Below are 16,862 nucleotides of genomic sequence, written 5' to 3'. Positions count from 1 at the left end.
AGGAAAGGTTTTGATAGACAGAAACGGGGTGAGAAAAGGAAATTTCTAGCAAAAAATGGATATTTTCAGGCTTTGGTCTCCTCCTTTGGGGGATGGGAGGGGTCTTGGGGAATTGCCTCGCTAATGCTGACCAAGAAATTCCAGACTGCCCGATTAAAATTACATTCCTAAGGGAGGTTTGAAACTGCAGTTAGGTTAGGTACTAAGTCTTGGTTTGCTGCCGTGGGTCTTAGCACTAGTGACTCCATGTTGGGCTTCTTGTTTCTTTTTTAACACTACATAGCCATTAGCAGGACAACACACACACACACAACACACAAGAGGTGAGGACTCAGAGTAACTGGAAACCTTACACAATGCTGGTGAGTACACAAAATAGGACGGACATCTTGGAAAACTCTGGCAGTTTCTTTTAAAGTTACACATACACTTACCATATGACCTAGTTATCCTATGTCTAAATACTTATCCAAATGTAATGAAAGTCTATGTTCACACAAAAAAAACCTATATTGAATGTTTATTGTTTCTTCATTCATAAGCACCAAAACCCGGAAACTACTCAAATATCCCTCAACTGGGGAATGAATGAAAGACAAACCAAAACTGTGATATATTCATACAATGGACAGCTAGTCGGCAATAAGAGACAGTAAACTATTGACGTATGCAACAGCACAGGTGAATCTCAAATGCATTATGCTAAGTGAAAGAAGCCAGACTCAAATGTATATGATTCCAGGGGCCGGCCCGGTGGCTCAGGCGGTTGGAGCTCCTTGCTCCTAACTCCGAAGGCTGCCAGTTCGATTCCCACATGGGCCAGTGGGCTCTCAACCACCAGGTTGCCAGTTCAACTCCTTGAGTCCCACATGGGATGGTGAGCAGCGCCCCCTGCAACTAAGATTGAACACAGCACCTTGAGCTGAGCTGCCACTGAGCTCCTGGATGGCTCAGTTGGTTGGAGCATGGGCTCTCAACTACAAGGTTGCCAGTTCGATTCCTCATCTCCCGCAAGGGATGGTGGACAGCAACCCCTGCAACTAGCAATGGCAACTGGACCTGGAGCTGAGCTGCACCCTCCACAACTAAGACTGAAAGGACAACAACTTGACTTAGAAAAAATCCTGGAAGTATGCACTGTTCCCCCAATAAAGTCCTGTTCCCCTTCCAAAAAAAAAAAATGTATATGATTCCATTTATATGACATTCTGGAAAAGGTAAAACTATAGGGACAGAAAACAGATCAGTGGTTGCCAAGATTAAGGATAGAGCAAGGGTTTGCCTACAGACAGGTAGCTGGACAGAATTTTTTGGAGGAAGGTGATGTGAGGGATCTGTTCTATATCTTGACTGTAGGGGTGGTTACAAGGACTCCGTGCATTTGTCAAAATTCATAGACCAGCCACCAAAAAGAGTGAGTTTTATTAAACATAAAAATTTTAAAGAAAAAAAATTTAAAGATGAAAACATATAAGGTCAATTGCCCTGTGTATCCTCATGTTAGGGAATGGGGTACGTGGATGATTGGATGGATGGATGGATGTCTGCCTACCTGCTTACTCACTTATTGCTCAAATGTTTAGGTTCCCCAGGTGATACTACTCAGACCTTTTGGGTAGGAGTGCAAGTGTCTATTCTGTATATCACCTTTAGCATACCATGCAACGAGCATCTGAGGATTAAATGCGACACCAAATTCTGAAAATTCTTTCTAAATTGAAAGCGTACTACAAGTGCCAGCTATGCCACTGCTAAAGGAGAAACCATCTAGATATTCATTTGTTCTGCAACAATGTTGAAGCTCCTGAAAGGCCATAAAACAAATACCACAGGTTAAAAACAAAAAAACATAGAAAGCCCATGTACAAAGACGAAATGAGTGCAGGTAGTACAATAAATGTATACACAGGACAAAGCCCCTATGAATGACTATCCCGGCCATGCCCCTTTCCCAACTTCCCACCTGACAAAATGCTTCTGGAGGGCTGGAAACAGAGGATAAATCCAATCTCAGCATCTTCCTGACAAGGAAAATGAAACCTAGAAAAAAGAGACTTCCACAGGGTCACATTGTGAGTTGGTGGGAGAGTTAGGGTCCCCAGTCTTATGGTAGAATGTTCCATTTCAATTGCTGTTTTAAGTGGTGTGCAATATAGTTCTTCCAATTTCACTGCAGCTGAACCCAAATAACCAGACTGGCAGGTCACTGTAACAGGCAAAATATTCCAGATACAGAAAAGGGAAAAAATACAATTTAATGTTCTATAAAGGAAAACACCTGCCCAAAGAAACCTTTTAAATTTAACTGAGAATTGTAACTTTTTTTTTTTTTTTTTTTTGCTACAACCTGCTGAGAAGGACTTCATTTCTCTCTCCTCTCCCATGCAAGAGAACAATGACACAATCGTGAGTTACTTTATTTGGCTGCTTCTCAAACTCTGCCTCTAAATCTGAGCCATCCTCTGCCTCTAAGTAGGAGCTAACCTATGTTACGATCTGAAGAATTTTTTTTTTTAATTTAAACTTTCAAGGAGAGAAGGGGGTTAGTAGACCTTAAGTCTTTTATCCACAAATCTAAGAGTTGGTTTTCCCAAAGTTTAAAAAGAGAAAAGAACACTCGACAGAAAATCTATACTGCATCTTTGTACACCCAAGTCTAAGAATAGAGGGGAATTCCAGAAAGAAGCTGCTGCCACATGTGGATGTTTTTTTCTGGATGAAACCTCACAGTCAAGTTGATTTCTGTAGGCTGAAACTACTGAAGAAAGAAAACAAAACTGCCTGAAGCAAGAGACCAAAACGCAGCAGATAAAGAGATCCCTACTTTCCACTCTAGACAGTACAGAATTAAAAAACAAAACAAATTAAAAAAAAAAAAAAAAAAAAACTTGACAAGTATCTCTGAACAGGTAGAAAGATCATTTTTGCGAGAACTCCATTCCAAGTAGCAATGAGGTTGCAAATCTTAAACAACTAAAGCAAAGGGGCTTAAACTCCCCTCTCCCCAAGGCTCCCCACTCACACTGGAATAGAGAAGCCAGAAGAAAGGAAATGATCATAGAGATTCATCTTGATGCTAAGGTGGGTGCATTTATTTATAGATACCGTGCTCTTACAGCTGAACAGTTTACTTCCTGACAAGACACATTTAGGATCATCGTATGCTCAAATTTACTAGCAGGCATTATGCAGTAAATTATTTCTAGCTATAAAAGCATGCCCGATTTATGTGTACAGCACAGCCTTACAAGTATGACTATTACAATATCAATAGACAGTGTTTAAGTTCTAATAGTCTCCTTATGAGACTATTTATGAACATCATTCATTTTTAAAGAGAGAAGAGTTAGTGAACTGGCAGATGTCAGAAGAATTTTTTATTTTACTCTCCATATCAAACAGTCTGCTTACAGCAAATTTCATCAAACAGACATTTCGGGATAGGAGATGGAGAGCTGGGGCATAGTAGCGTATGGGGTCCAGTAGACTTGAGTGGGCATTTGGCTTTGCTTCTTTCTTGGTATGGGGACCACTCTCTCTTAGAGCCCCAGTGTTTTCATTTGAAAACTGTGGAAGTCAGTATCCATCTCGCGATGCTGTTATAGGCTCAAGTAAGATATTTTGGGTTATGCTTTGTAAATGGTAAAGTCCTAAAAAAACGAGAGACAGCATTTAGGCTTTTGTTTTCCTTTCAGCATTTTTTGCCCCCAAGTGAAAAAGAAGACATGAGGGGTGTCCTCACCATCAAGTTATACTCAGCATATCTCACCCCTAGTGGGTCACCCTGTCACATGAAAACTACTCACAAAATATTCCACTGAGTGCTGAATCAGTTGATTTCTTGTTAACAAGGCAGAATTATTAAGTCAGAATTTGAGCAGATGGTTGTCCCCAAGCACTGGGTTTATTTACTACTTAGAGAGGGGACTTTACAACTATGCTAATTTGGGATGGCAATGACTGAGATACTTCCTTGTCACCAGCAGAACTCAATAGGCAAATTCTAATGTGTCCTTTTTATTAGGTATTTTTCAAGAATTTTGATTGGTAAACGCCAAATATGGCCCTTTGGTCATTTGAATTTCCCGTTTTAAAAGCTGTTCTTTCCGATTTGGCTCCCAATCGAGTTTGTATTGTGAACTCGACCCTTTCCCTCTTGGGCTCTAGTCTTCTATTCCTGATTCTTCCTTACTGGACCACATCTATTGGTTTTCGTATCCTTGTTGAGTTTTCCCCTTTGGTTATGGTAAATTAATGGAGGGTTTCTAACTATTTTAGATCTTTTTCTACTATCTTGGATAAATAAAGTTTATTTGTCCAAATGGGTGTACCTGATGCCTTTGCATAGTCACTCACACTTTAATATAATTGGATCCTTAACATCTATTTAGCTAATTTGCATTCATAAGAGAATGCAAGGTTGAGGAAGATGCATAAAAGAAGAAAAAGGAGGGACATAATTTGCGAATTCAAATCAGCCAGATGTGGATGACAATCTCCTGGAGAGGACCAAATTTTTAGTTTTCACTTGGTCCTGGTCTGCTGTTACCACTGCTCTGGGACTTATGGCTTGATCAGTTGTCTCCTCTCTCCTCTCTGGATGGCATTATTTTAACTCGGGACAAGCTAGCTATACTGAGGCTGCAGTGGCCACATGCGGTGTGGCACCTGGCAAAATTATCAGTCTTCCCTGTCTTGCCAGCCCTTCCTCTTACCAGGTTCCCTTATGTCAATGGTGACAAGATGGCCCAGACTTTTTTCCTTCTTTTCAATAAATGTGATTATCTATTTATGCTTTCGGGGATTTTTCTTTTTTTTTCAAAAAATCATTTGCCATTCATATGTCTTGCTGTGGAGTTCAGAAAATACGGCTGCCTCAACTACGCCCAGGTGTCAGGAACCAGATCACTTCCCTGATAGTTTTGCCTTTTCCAGGGCCTGCCCACTGCCTGGGCAAATGAAACCTAGAGAGTCCTCTGTTTTATAATAGAACTCTCCGAACTGATGCAAAATAATTTGACTGTTGTCTCGGAACCAGGCCTGAAGACAGGGCATTAAGAGGATCACTCACATCCCTCGCTTTAGGTCCATGCCAACATGTTCCTGAGAGGCCTCTTTGAGACTAATTCCCTTCATTTTAAATATCTCCTGCTGTGGCGTCAGCCATTTCTCAAGGTCTGAGTATCACGGTTACTCTGCTCAGATGAGTTAGCACTCGAGATAAGGGAAGAAAATTAAAATCAGAGTCACATCCAAGTTTATATTACATAATAATATGTGCTTGCTAAACCCATGGGCCCTTTCAAACAGCATTTAGAATCAAACTGCCTCTGATTGGTTCTGCTAACTCATAGCTAAATGACGTCTTTGGGTCTCAGTTTCCTTATCTGAAGATGAGTGAGAGTGAAAACCACCATGCCTTGCCCGTGGGCTTCTGTGAGGGCTAATTGAGATGTGTAAGAAGTCCAGCAGGCTGGCTCACATATACAGGACAACGCATCTATAAGAGCCCATTGTTCATCTAACTCACAGGTATTTATACATCTGTGCAAAACCATGGTGCATTTCTCAGCACCATACACCAACCCCTACCCCTGACTAGTCCTCCTTTTGCCATTAGCTGGCTCCCTGCAATTCAATCTGACTGGTTCTATGTTGGTTACACTTCAAGCTCCAAGCCAATCTTGAGAGGTGGTGGAAAGAACTGCTCTGCCTTCTCTGCTTAGCACGCTCCCTCTTCTTCCTGGAACTGCTTCCTCCCTGACTCCAGCCATGTGGTTCACGTGAGAAATACCTTTTTCTTACACGGCCACGATGGAATGTTCTGAGGTGGACAGCTTCTCAAACCACTTAGAGTCATTCCTGGAAATCTGAAATGAGTCCTTGCCCCTCTCACGATAGAAATCAAGAGAGTGAGTGAAACAGTTTTGCAGAGAGAAAGGTTTTTTAACGTGAAAGCGTGATGCACCAAAGGAGCGCACTCGGGAAAAGAAAGGGTGTGGCTCCCCGTGGCTTACAGGCGTAGTTGGTGGTATGGCTCTTGGGGTTTGGAGCCACCCCTTCCTCTTTCCCTCTCCTTCCCCAAAGTATGCTGAGGCGGGTCCTACACTGCCTGCACAGTGTGCCTACATGCTACTTCCTGCGTGGCATGTCTCATCAGCATCTTAAATCTCCACCTTAGGGTGTGTTTTTCATTATGATAAGGAGGAAGAGTTAACTACAGGACATCTCTTAACTAAGGCACAAGCATGACTTCAGGAACTTTGCCTGGGCTCGCTTACATCTCCTGCGATTATGATTCTGTTCACTCATTGTTTCTCATTGGCCAAGGGATGTGGTTCAAGGTTGTTTTCCCCAGCTGCTGGTTCCGGCTACGTGACCACTGACCACATTTGGAGCTGAAATTGAGACGAGACTTCTTCTCTCCTAGTAGCACCCTTGGGAGGGAGGCCTGGGAGCTGTGGCAGCCACGTTTCTGGCTGTGTGGACAAGGTCAGGGTGCAGGAATGGAGAATTACGCCAACGAACAGGCAGGTTGAGAGAGGGCAAGAAGACATCCTGGTGGCACTGGAGTCCTTAAATAAAGATGTCCTAAGGTCCAGTTAGGTGTCTGCTCTACCTGGAAGCTGGTTGTTCAACATATGCTTCATGGCGTGACCTCCCCCCATTGTTCCAGGTGGGGTTCTGAGCTTGAAACCAAGAGACACCTAAGATGAAGGGGCATGCTAATCCAGTCCCAAGAGAATTAGCACTTCTTCAACCCGTCCTTGGCCTCATGTGTAAGTCTGGGCTCTGTCTTGACCCCTCTGCCCTTGCTGATCTGTCTACTATTTCAGTCCACTGATGAAATAATCATCATCGCTCTCACGGGAGGGTCTCTGGCAGAGTAAGCATTTGACATCTATTATTCCTCTTTATTAGGCTAAATTACAATTTCAAAAGGTAAAATCATGACTCAGGTGCAAATGTGAAATGAACACAAAAGTTTTGTTCAACTCCTTAATAAGAAGCAGTGAGATGTTAAAACCGGTTCAAATAAAAATTGGAATTACAGAGATTTATATTCTCTACCAGACAAAAATTAAGTATGAACAGGAATTGTTTGCATAGCTATGCATAGGAAAGAGCACCATCGGTTTTCTCAACTTAATTCCTATCCTTTGAGAGTTACTTAAAAAAAAAAAAAAAAAAAGCCTAGTCAACACGTCAATCAAATGTGCATATCCCTATGGAGTCTGACATCCCAGAATTCCCCCCTGGACAATGGCCAGCACTCCCCTGAAAGAACACCCAGGAATCTCTTCAGTCCTTTTCCAACTTTTGGACAATCTTTCCTCACAATTGCAACAACCCTGTAAGAGAGAGATGATTATAATATGGGAGAGCCCCCTCACTATAAAAACTTTACGTCTCCTTGTCCCTTTGTCTTAGCTCCCCAGCCCCTGGTTGTCATCATTTTTCAAACCAGTTTCTTAATCATAAACAATACCATGTTTCCCCGAAAATAAGACCTAGCCGGACAATCAGCTCTAATGCATCTTTTGGAGCAAAAATGAATATAAGATCCAGTCCTATATTATGTATATTATATTATATTATATTATATTATATTATATTATATTATATTAGACCTGGCCTTATTTTACTATAAGATTATATTAATTTTTAGTTTAATTATAAGATTATATTAATTCTTATATTAATTTTTGCTTCAAAAGACACATTAGAGCTGATTGTCCGGCTAAGTCTTTTCAGGGAAACACGGTAGGTTGTTTTTAACCTGAATCATAGAAATCTCCTACACCCTGCTTTAGATAATTACTCTAAAACTTGTGATTTATGCTTGTTGATTTTAGTCATTGTGGCCCAGCATTCTTTCCAGGCCTCGCTCCCAGGTGAACAATGACTGAATGACCGGTTAAACCAGAAGAAAGGCCACAGGCTCCAGGAAGCCGAACAAACTCTCCATCGTGCAGTCACCCTGCATCAATGGCTTTGAGTCCTGCTTCTTGGGCCGACGGTTTTAACTCTATTAACTAAAATCTATCTCTCCTCATCTAGGGGCCATTGGGATACAAGTGATGCCCCACCAAGACTTCCAGTACCTCCTGACCACAGAGGTCAACATGGTTCTCCAGGCGGATCTCGAGACCTCTTCCCCTCATCTAAGATCAGCTAGGGTGAGAGTCCCGTGAATCCCCAATAGGTAGGGACAACGGCCACATTCAGCAGGAAGCAGATACAGAAGAAGAGATCTCCTGTCCCTCAACATCCCATAGAGACTTATGGGGATCACGTCTCTCAATGGGGACATACGGCAGGCCGTTAGAGACAGGACTTGGGTCTCTGAGACACCTGGGTACGTCAGGTAACATTCCTGCATGGCAAACATGGCCTACAAAGAGCGATTGTCCAGAAACCTCCCCTCTCTGCCCAAACCTTTACCTTATCCACTATAGCCATCAACCACCATGAGGAAGCTAAAGGATATAGAATACCTAACTAGATTAGACTGGTCACTCACACCTGGGCAATAAAGGCTACTGTGACCCTCATCTCACCTTAGCCTCATTATAATATTAGTACGTATGCTCGGATGGTCATTAATATCATTACAACAGACTGAATTCTGGGAAGGAACATGCACAGTCTAAAAAGATGAGATGATGACCTCTTGTCAATCACAGGTGCCAATCAAGTGGCTCATACCTAGAGAGGAGCAGCCCTTTCTAGCAGAGAAGGAAATAAAAACTCCAAGTTCTCGCCACTCGGCGCCTTTTGAACCACTCTGTTGCTCGGGCCCGCTCCTATCTCTTTGAAGTGTACTTTCACTTCTAATAAACTGCTCTTTCACCATTGTATTTCTGTGTCTCATTCAATTCTTTGCTCAAGGTGCCAAGAACCTAGACACCGTGCCAAGAAGGGTCTGTTCTCTGGTAACAATTATGCTCAATAAAATATCATCTTCATTTTAGAGGTGAGGAAACTGAGGTTCATAGAAGAAACTGATTTTGCTCACATAATTAGTAAACAGAAGGTCAAAATTCAAACACAGCTCTGACTCCAAAATCCGAATCTAAACCATCCAAGCTGACTAGGGCCCAGCTACGCTTCCTGGCTCACACTATGAGAGGACTGCATCACTCACTCACTCACTCACTCCCCCACTGAACAGATACTGCTTTATCCCGTGTTCTAGGTGCTGTGGTGAATTGCTACCCAGACTGAATCAGCCTAAGACCACCAGGAATACACCTCAGTCTGCTAAGGTCAGGTTCATTGACAGATCGCAGAGGGACTGCATGCAGAGGAGCCAGGGTTACAGAACTGGAGGAAAGGGTGGAGTTTAGGCGAAATGCAAATGAAGAAGTATTTTGAGAGACAGATAGCAAAGCGGGGCTGTGGCTGCAGGTATCATCATAAGCCCTGGACTGTTAAGTGGACCCAGCGACCCGCTTCCTCAGAAACAATAAAGTTATGACAGCTGTGGGCTGTTGTGACCAGAAGCTCTGCACCTGGGTTGTAAGCTCTGCACCTGCTTCTCTGACTTAGACCTGCCAGGCAAGAGTGAGATGTTTCATTTATTTTTTAATTGAGACATACTTGACTTATAATGGTCTGTAAGTTTAAGGTGTACAATGTGTCGATTTGATACTTTTGTATGTTGCAATATAATTACTACCATAGCTTTAGCAAACACCTCTACGGTGTCATATAATTATCATTTCTTTTTTATGGTAGATGCTTCATTCTTACTAATATAATTTCAAACAGCAAAGTTTCTGATAGTCTATGATTTTAGAGAAAAAAAAAGTGTCTCAATGGGTAAGAAAGCAGTACTCACTCCAAGAAGAGAGCTTGTGTGACATTGTACAGCCACCGTGTCCTTGGGAGAAATATTATTTATTGTTAACTTTGGAGCTGATTTAAAAAGTATCTTTTATTCCAGCCTGATACATGGCCAGGCAGATTTTAAAAGTCCAAGCTATTTTTTACTTCCTCATGTCTCAATGAGAATGACAGACAATCAGGTCATTACAACACAGTGCAAAGGTGCTGTGTAAGGGATTTAATTTAGACTTTCTTTAGGTTAAGAAAGACTGCCCACAGGAGGCAGACCTGCCAGCTGGGAGAAGCAGAAGTTGGCCAAATGAAGGTGAGGGAGGGTTACAGCACAGCAAGGTCAGGGGCGAAGACCTACCAGTGAGGGAGAGGTTGGTGAAGGGGAGGAATTATAAGTATTTGTGAAGATTAATCAGCAGAATGTCTAGAATGCTACTGGGGGAGAGCTGCATAACACAGTTAATTAAAATTTATACCAGACTCTCCTACATCTAAAGGTAGAAAATACAGGTCACCTTGGAGTGTGCATTCTTTGTTCAGGGGAGAGTTCTTTGAGTGGTCTTTCTACGTACATACAAATGAAAGGTGAGTAGCCCCGTGGGGAGTTCCAAGGGGAATTACACTTGGGCTGCCATGTCCTAAGGCACCTGGTTAGCCAAGCTGACCCTTGCGCAGCAAGTGGAGTCATTTTTTAGACTTTGCCCTGAACCTTCCTCCTCTCCTATTTCCTGAGAACATCCAGGGCAGCCAAGCTGGCCTTCAACCAAAGCTGAGTTGCAGGAAACGACAAGGAATCCCCAATGATAAAGTCATCACAAAGAAACTGGGTGGCCTTCAAGAAAAGAACTGGATTTAGCAATGGGTTGTATCATTCCAGGTCCTCGTGGGAGAACAGACTACACATTGAAACAGGCTCATCCTCGGGCCTGTCTCTTCACTGGCCGAACTGACTCCGAAGAAAAAGGCAAGGAAGTGTTGATCTGTCCAGAGAGGTCACCTTCCCAGCACATAGAGCGGGGTGGAGAAGGGGGAAAGTGCATCTGGAGGGACACAGTGGAAACTTCTCGCCCAGAAGTTAATGCTGAGAGTGCTTTCTGACCTGCTCACCCTGGCATGGTGGTTGTTCTCTGCAAAATAGCTGAGTGGAAAGTGAGATCAAAGGAGTTGTTTGCTTAGAGCAGAGCAGGGTGGGGCCGACCCAAGGACAGTGGACCTGGTATCTGCAACAAACTGCCACCTCAGGAGACAGGCACAAGAAAGCATTTTAAATTGCTTCTTTCCTTCTTTTTAATTTTGACTGTTTTATTTCAAACCACTTATTATTGAGTTTTTAAAAAACCAAAAGGAGTGACTACGGTTGTACGCCATGTTCAAGCAGCAGGTCATACCACTTAAAGTGGCAAGAGCTGAGGCTGGGTGACTGAGCAGAGCTGGAAGGACCTGAATGTCAGGTAGAGAGACTTTATCCCCAGGGCAGTGTGGACTCACCGCAGGCCCTCATGCAAAGGGTGCAGAGCCTGCTTCGGCTGGACTATTGCCCGGATAGGTAACCTGCTCTCTCAGATAGAGGGGACCACTGGAGAAAGCTGGGGACCAAGAGGAGAAGCCAGGGAGCCTGCAAGGGGAGACAGAAATCAAGGATGAAAAACAGCATTTGCTTTTCAATCTTGAGCCTTAAAAATATACAGCAGGAGAATTAGAAAATCTTGTTCACAGGCACCACATTCCTCAGTGCTTCTCCATTCCTAAGCTTCTGAAGAATGTATAAATTGGTTTCCAAAATGTTCTGAGTGTTCATGCGACGAACCTAGCCATCACCTGCTCTATGCCACAGACCAAAAGAACAAGGCAGAAGAAAACATGGGTGCTGCTCTCAAGACCCTCACAATCTTGCAGAGCAATAGATACATGAACAACTAATTGAAAGTGTGTTTTGAGCCCCTAGAACCATGCAGGGCAAAAGAATGATAGCTACAATTTTAAAAATTTGTTTTGGAAAACAAATGCAAAAAATTAACTATACTCCTCACTGCACAGCATCTACCATCACCAGTCTCGTTTGATTTCATTTTCTTCATTCAATTTCCACTCCTCTGCATCTCCCTTCTTCCTAGGCACCTGCGTTGATGGACTTGATAAATACCCTTGCATATGCTCTTACCCTTGTAAGGATGTACAGAAGTCACATCATGCCATAGATCTTAATTTGCTCCCCTCAGTCCACTTAGCGGGTTTAAGATCTACCCATGATGCACGTGCATAGCTCGTGCACAGCACTTAACTGCTGAAAAGTATCCCATGGATTGCATCTATTCCATAGGACTTATTCGATTCCCCTATTGATACAAGCCTGGTCGCCTCCAACTGCTCCACTACCACATGAACACTGAGGGAAAGCCCCGTGGATCTGTCCATTCATGGGCTGTGAGCAAGTTTCTCTGGAGTATTTACCCAGGAGCGGGCTGGATGGTTTGTGGAGTGTATACAACGTCCCTGCGTACTGGCCTACTGCTCTCCAGAGACCCACACTTGGTATTATCTGACTCTCTAATGTTTGGCAACTTACTGGCTGGAGAATGGTTTCTCGTTTTCTTTTGCATTTCTTGGTTATGTAATGAAGTTGAGTAATGTTAGCCACTCAGATAGTCCCTATGAACTCCCTCTGTGCAATTATCTGTTGGAATTACTTCATAATCTAGATATTATTACTGTGTCACTTGTTGCTGGTGTAAGAATCTCCCCGCGAGCAAGTATCAACTTTGTCACTTGTATCATATCTGAAATACATTCTTAGTTTTGACGTAATGTAATCCATTGATTTCTTTTACCTTGTGGTTTGTATTTTCTGGGTCTTGCTTAAGCAATCCTTTAACCCCACTCCCATCACATTTTCTTCTTTTAACTTTGTAGTTTTATCTTTCCATGGGACCTTAGTCCATCTGTAGCTAACCTTCATAGCTGGAGTGAGGAAAGGGCCCCATTTTATTTTTCTCCAATCCTGAGGCACGATTTCCTTTCTAAACTAATCTGTGGTGTCAATTTTATCATCTGTCAAGTCTACGCACAACGGTTTGTTTCTGAGCTCTCTGTTCTGTCCCACTGGGCTGGTCTGCTCATCTAGGATTGTTACACTGCTTTTGGGCTATGGCTTTGTAGTATTTGTTACTATCTGAGAAGATGACCCTTTCTCCTTGGCTTCTCTTTTTCAAAGTGAATCTACTCGTCTGTATTTATGGACATGAATTCTTCCTTAGACATTTTAGAGGAAGATGGAAGAGTCTCTAAAAAAACAATCCAACTGGAATATTTCTTGGATTACATAAAATATATAGACTAATTGAAGGAAATTAGCATCATTGTATTAAATCATCCAGTCCAATATTGGGGACTGCCCCTCCATTTATTCATAGCATTTTCTATTTCTTCTTTTTTTAAGTTTTCAAAATTTTCTCCAAAGATGTTTAATAGCTGTTTGATACCTTACTTCCTAGACACTTTATAATTTTTGTACTTGTGAAAGTATCATGTTTTCTGTTATATCTTGTAGCTGTTTATTGCTGGTGTGAGAAATGAATGCTATTGAGTTTTGTAAGGTGATCTTTTTTCTAGAGACCTTGCTATATTCTTGCAAATTTTAATAGTTTATCGATTCTATTGGGTTTTCTATACAGTTGAGCATATTATTTGCAATTGTCTCTTCCTTTATTATCTTTTTACCTTTTAGTTCTTTCTTATGTTTTTGTGCATTGGCTAGAGGCAGCGGTATTGTGGTGAAAAGTAATGGTGACACCCAATAGAATAGATACAATAGAAACAAGGGAAGGATGGATTATGCCTTATTTCTGATCTTATAAGTAATGCATTTTAATTCTTCTTTTGAGCAAGATGCTTTCTGTGGGCCTTAGATATAAAGACTTCTTGTTGTTCACCATAGTCCACCCTTGTCTCCTTTCCATCATGTCTCAGCCCCGTTACCCTAGAAAATGGAACCTACAGTAAAAGTTTACATGCTAACACTCTACTGAGGAGAGGAGCAAACTCAAGGAAGCAAAAGTCAAGAAGTGAGAGGCAGGCAATGGGGATGGAGGTGGGAAAGCAAACAAGGAATGTATTCCCAGGCTGCCACAGTTTCACAACTGTGGCTGTCAGACTTTGCAGCATGTCTCCAAATATGCTCTGTGAAATGACTAAGACGTAGAACCGTGTAATGAGGTTGAACACAGAACACTATTTCTGCTGGTATTCTGCCCTGTCTATCTCCCAGGGGTGGAGGGCAGCCCCGGGAGGCCTTCACCTCCTTCATGCTTGCATTCATCCCTCAGCCCCCTCAATAGCCTCTGCAGATCCATCTGCCTAGTGCACATATGAGGACTCTTGGATTGTGGGAACAGCACGGCCGCCAGGCTTGCATTCAAAAAATGCAAGATGATGGCTCATCATGACTCACTCAGGTCCTCTCTCTTCACCTGTAGGTCTTTAAGGCCCCAGGAATGGCATGAGCTGTCACCAGAGACTCCCTTGAAAGTGGCTACGATAGACAGACACAGCCAAGCAGATGTAGAGTGGTTCATAATGGTTGTGTACATATGGCAACAGAGTTAGAGCTTGGCACACTTCCTAGACTTGATTGTAGTTGGACGATGCCATGTGTCTAAACTATCATCACTGAAATGTGAAATGATATGAGTCATTCTGGGTCTGTGCATGTCTCTTCTCTTAATAGCTGGAACCTGGTCATGGCAGCCACCTAGCTTTCACCAAAGACAATGACATTCCTATAGGATGGTAGAACTATAACTCAGGAGAAGCTTGGATTCCTGAATGTGGACCTGGAGCAAAGCCATCCACTCCCCTGACCAGGACAGCTCACAATGAGATGGTCTAGTGAGAGAGAAATAAGCTGTTTCGTAAGCCACTGTTTTAGACCCTTTTGTTATAGCAGTTCACTGTACCCTACTACTATAATAAATTTTATTAAGAAAACAAAATTACCATCTATGCCTAGTTTTCTGAGAGATTTTATCATGAGTTGTTTAATTTGATTAAATGCTTTTCCTGTATTATAATAATTTTGTGGTTTTTCTCCTCTAGTCTATTAAGAGGGTCAGTTACATATAGAGATTTTTTTAATGTTGAAGCACCCTTGCATTACATGTGTATGTATATATGTATGTATGTGTATATAATACACACACATACACCCACCCACACACATATATACATGCTGTTAGATTTAGTTAACTAATATTTAATTTAGGGGTTTTGCATCTTTCTTTGTAAAGTAAGGTAGGCCTTAAATTAGTCAGGTTTTAATTGCATGTAAGAAATCACATAACCAGGAATGGTTTCAATACAGGGAATTGAGTGCTTATAAAATCATTAAAAGGGACAAAGAAGCAAGCTGTAGGCTGGGTCTCCAGGAATGAGTCTCAGAACAGACCAGGGAGCTGTTGCCACTATCACAGTTAGAGGGGGAAGAATTGAGAGCGGCCACTGGAAGGGCTGGCTGCCAGACCCCACCTGGAGCTGCGATCCACAGAGCAGGAAGCTGCTGCCACCATCACAACAGCCTCTTGACACTACAAAGCTGGTGACTGGACACTAGAATGCAAAGGCTAGACCCAAATGCTTCCAACATAGCCTTTCAACACTCAAATCTAGGGAATGGACGCTGCACCAGGAAAGTCTCCGTGACGATGCTAGCAAAGCAACAGCAAAAGCGTTAGGAAGATGGCCTGCTCCACACTCTTACTGCAAATGCAAGTAATTGGTAGGGCTTCATCATACCAAGGGCTTTAGCTTCAAAGGAGACTGAAAAGGGTTGTATTTAGCTTTCCTGGTTTTGCAGTGTAAGTGGGCATGCTGGAATTATGTTGGAATGGACAGTGAGTGTCAGTTGACCATTGTATTAGACGGGATGGGCTAGATTATGCTGCAGTAACAAACAACCCCCAAATCACAGTGGCTCAAAATAGCAAAGGTTTAGCTGTTGCACACGTTACCTGTCTATTATAGGTCAGCAGGGATCTGATTCTGCTCATCATAGTCATTCAGAGACCCAGGCTGGTAGAGCAAGTGTCATCTCATGTATTGCTGGTTACCATGAGAAAGGTAAAGAGACACTAGAGAGTTTCAGACCAGCCATGAAATGCACCTGCCGGGATGCTCAAAAATTCCTGGTCAGAGCTTAAGAGGCCCCACCTAACGTCAAGTGGGCTAATAAATGCAATCCCACTACGTGCCCAGAAAGCTGGGGTAGAACTGGAAATATTTGGTGAACATCATCTATCGCTACCACAATTACATCTACCCAGACCTAGCGAGGTCTTCTCTTCTCCTGTCTTTATACAGGTTTTGAATTCAGATTAGACTAGACTCAGAGGATGAGTCAAGCAGGTTTTCTTCTTTTTCTGTTCTCTGGAATAATTTGTATGAAGTAAGGACTATATATTCCTTAAGAGATTAAAAGAATACATTTCTAAAACCATCTGCGATTTTTAATGTGTATAGATCTTTGATATGCTTTTTCACAAGATACTAATAAGTCTGTTCAAGTTTCCTATTTCTTCTCAAGTCAATTTTTGCTTTTCATATTTTTATTATAAACATTTTTATATTCTTTTAGTGTTTAACTCTCTATTATATCTGATTTCCTGCTTTTTACTTTGTAATTTATTTGCATGTTTTCTCTTGCTCAGTCTTTCTAGAGGCTTGTCAGTCTAATTAACTATATTGCTGAAACATTGGTTATGTTAAAATGCCCTTTGATTTTGTGGTTATTATTCACTATTTTATTTTGTCTTTTTATTTATTACTTCCTTTTGTTTTATTTTTTCCATATTTACTCTGTTCTTTTGGTTGATTCTTGAGTTGAGTGGTTAGGGCATTTGTCTCTAGTCTTTATTGTTTTAGGATAAACATAGTTAAAGCTATAAACTCAAAGGCACACAGTTTGGCATACAGTCCATTTGGGAAGCATAACATATTCTCTTCAGGCCCGATGAAATCTTTGTTTTATA

This window comes from Rhinolophus sinicus, linkage group LG10 (genome assembly GCF_036562045.2).
Source record: "Rhinolophus sinicus isolate RSC01 linkage group LG10, ASM3656204v1, whole genome shotgun sequence".
Lineage (NCBI taxonomy): Eukaryota > Metazoa > Chordata > Mammalia > Chiroptera > Rhinolophidae > Rhinolophus > Rhinolophus sinicus.
This window is presented reverse-complemented; position numbering follows the sequence as displayed.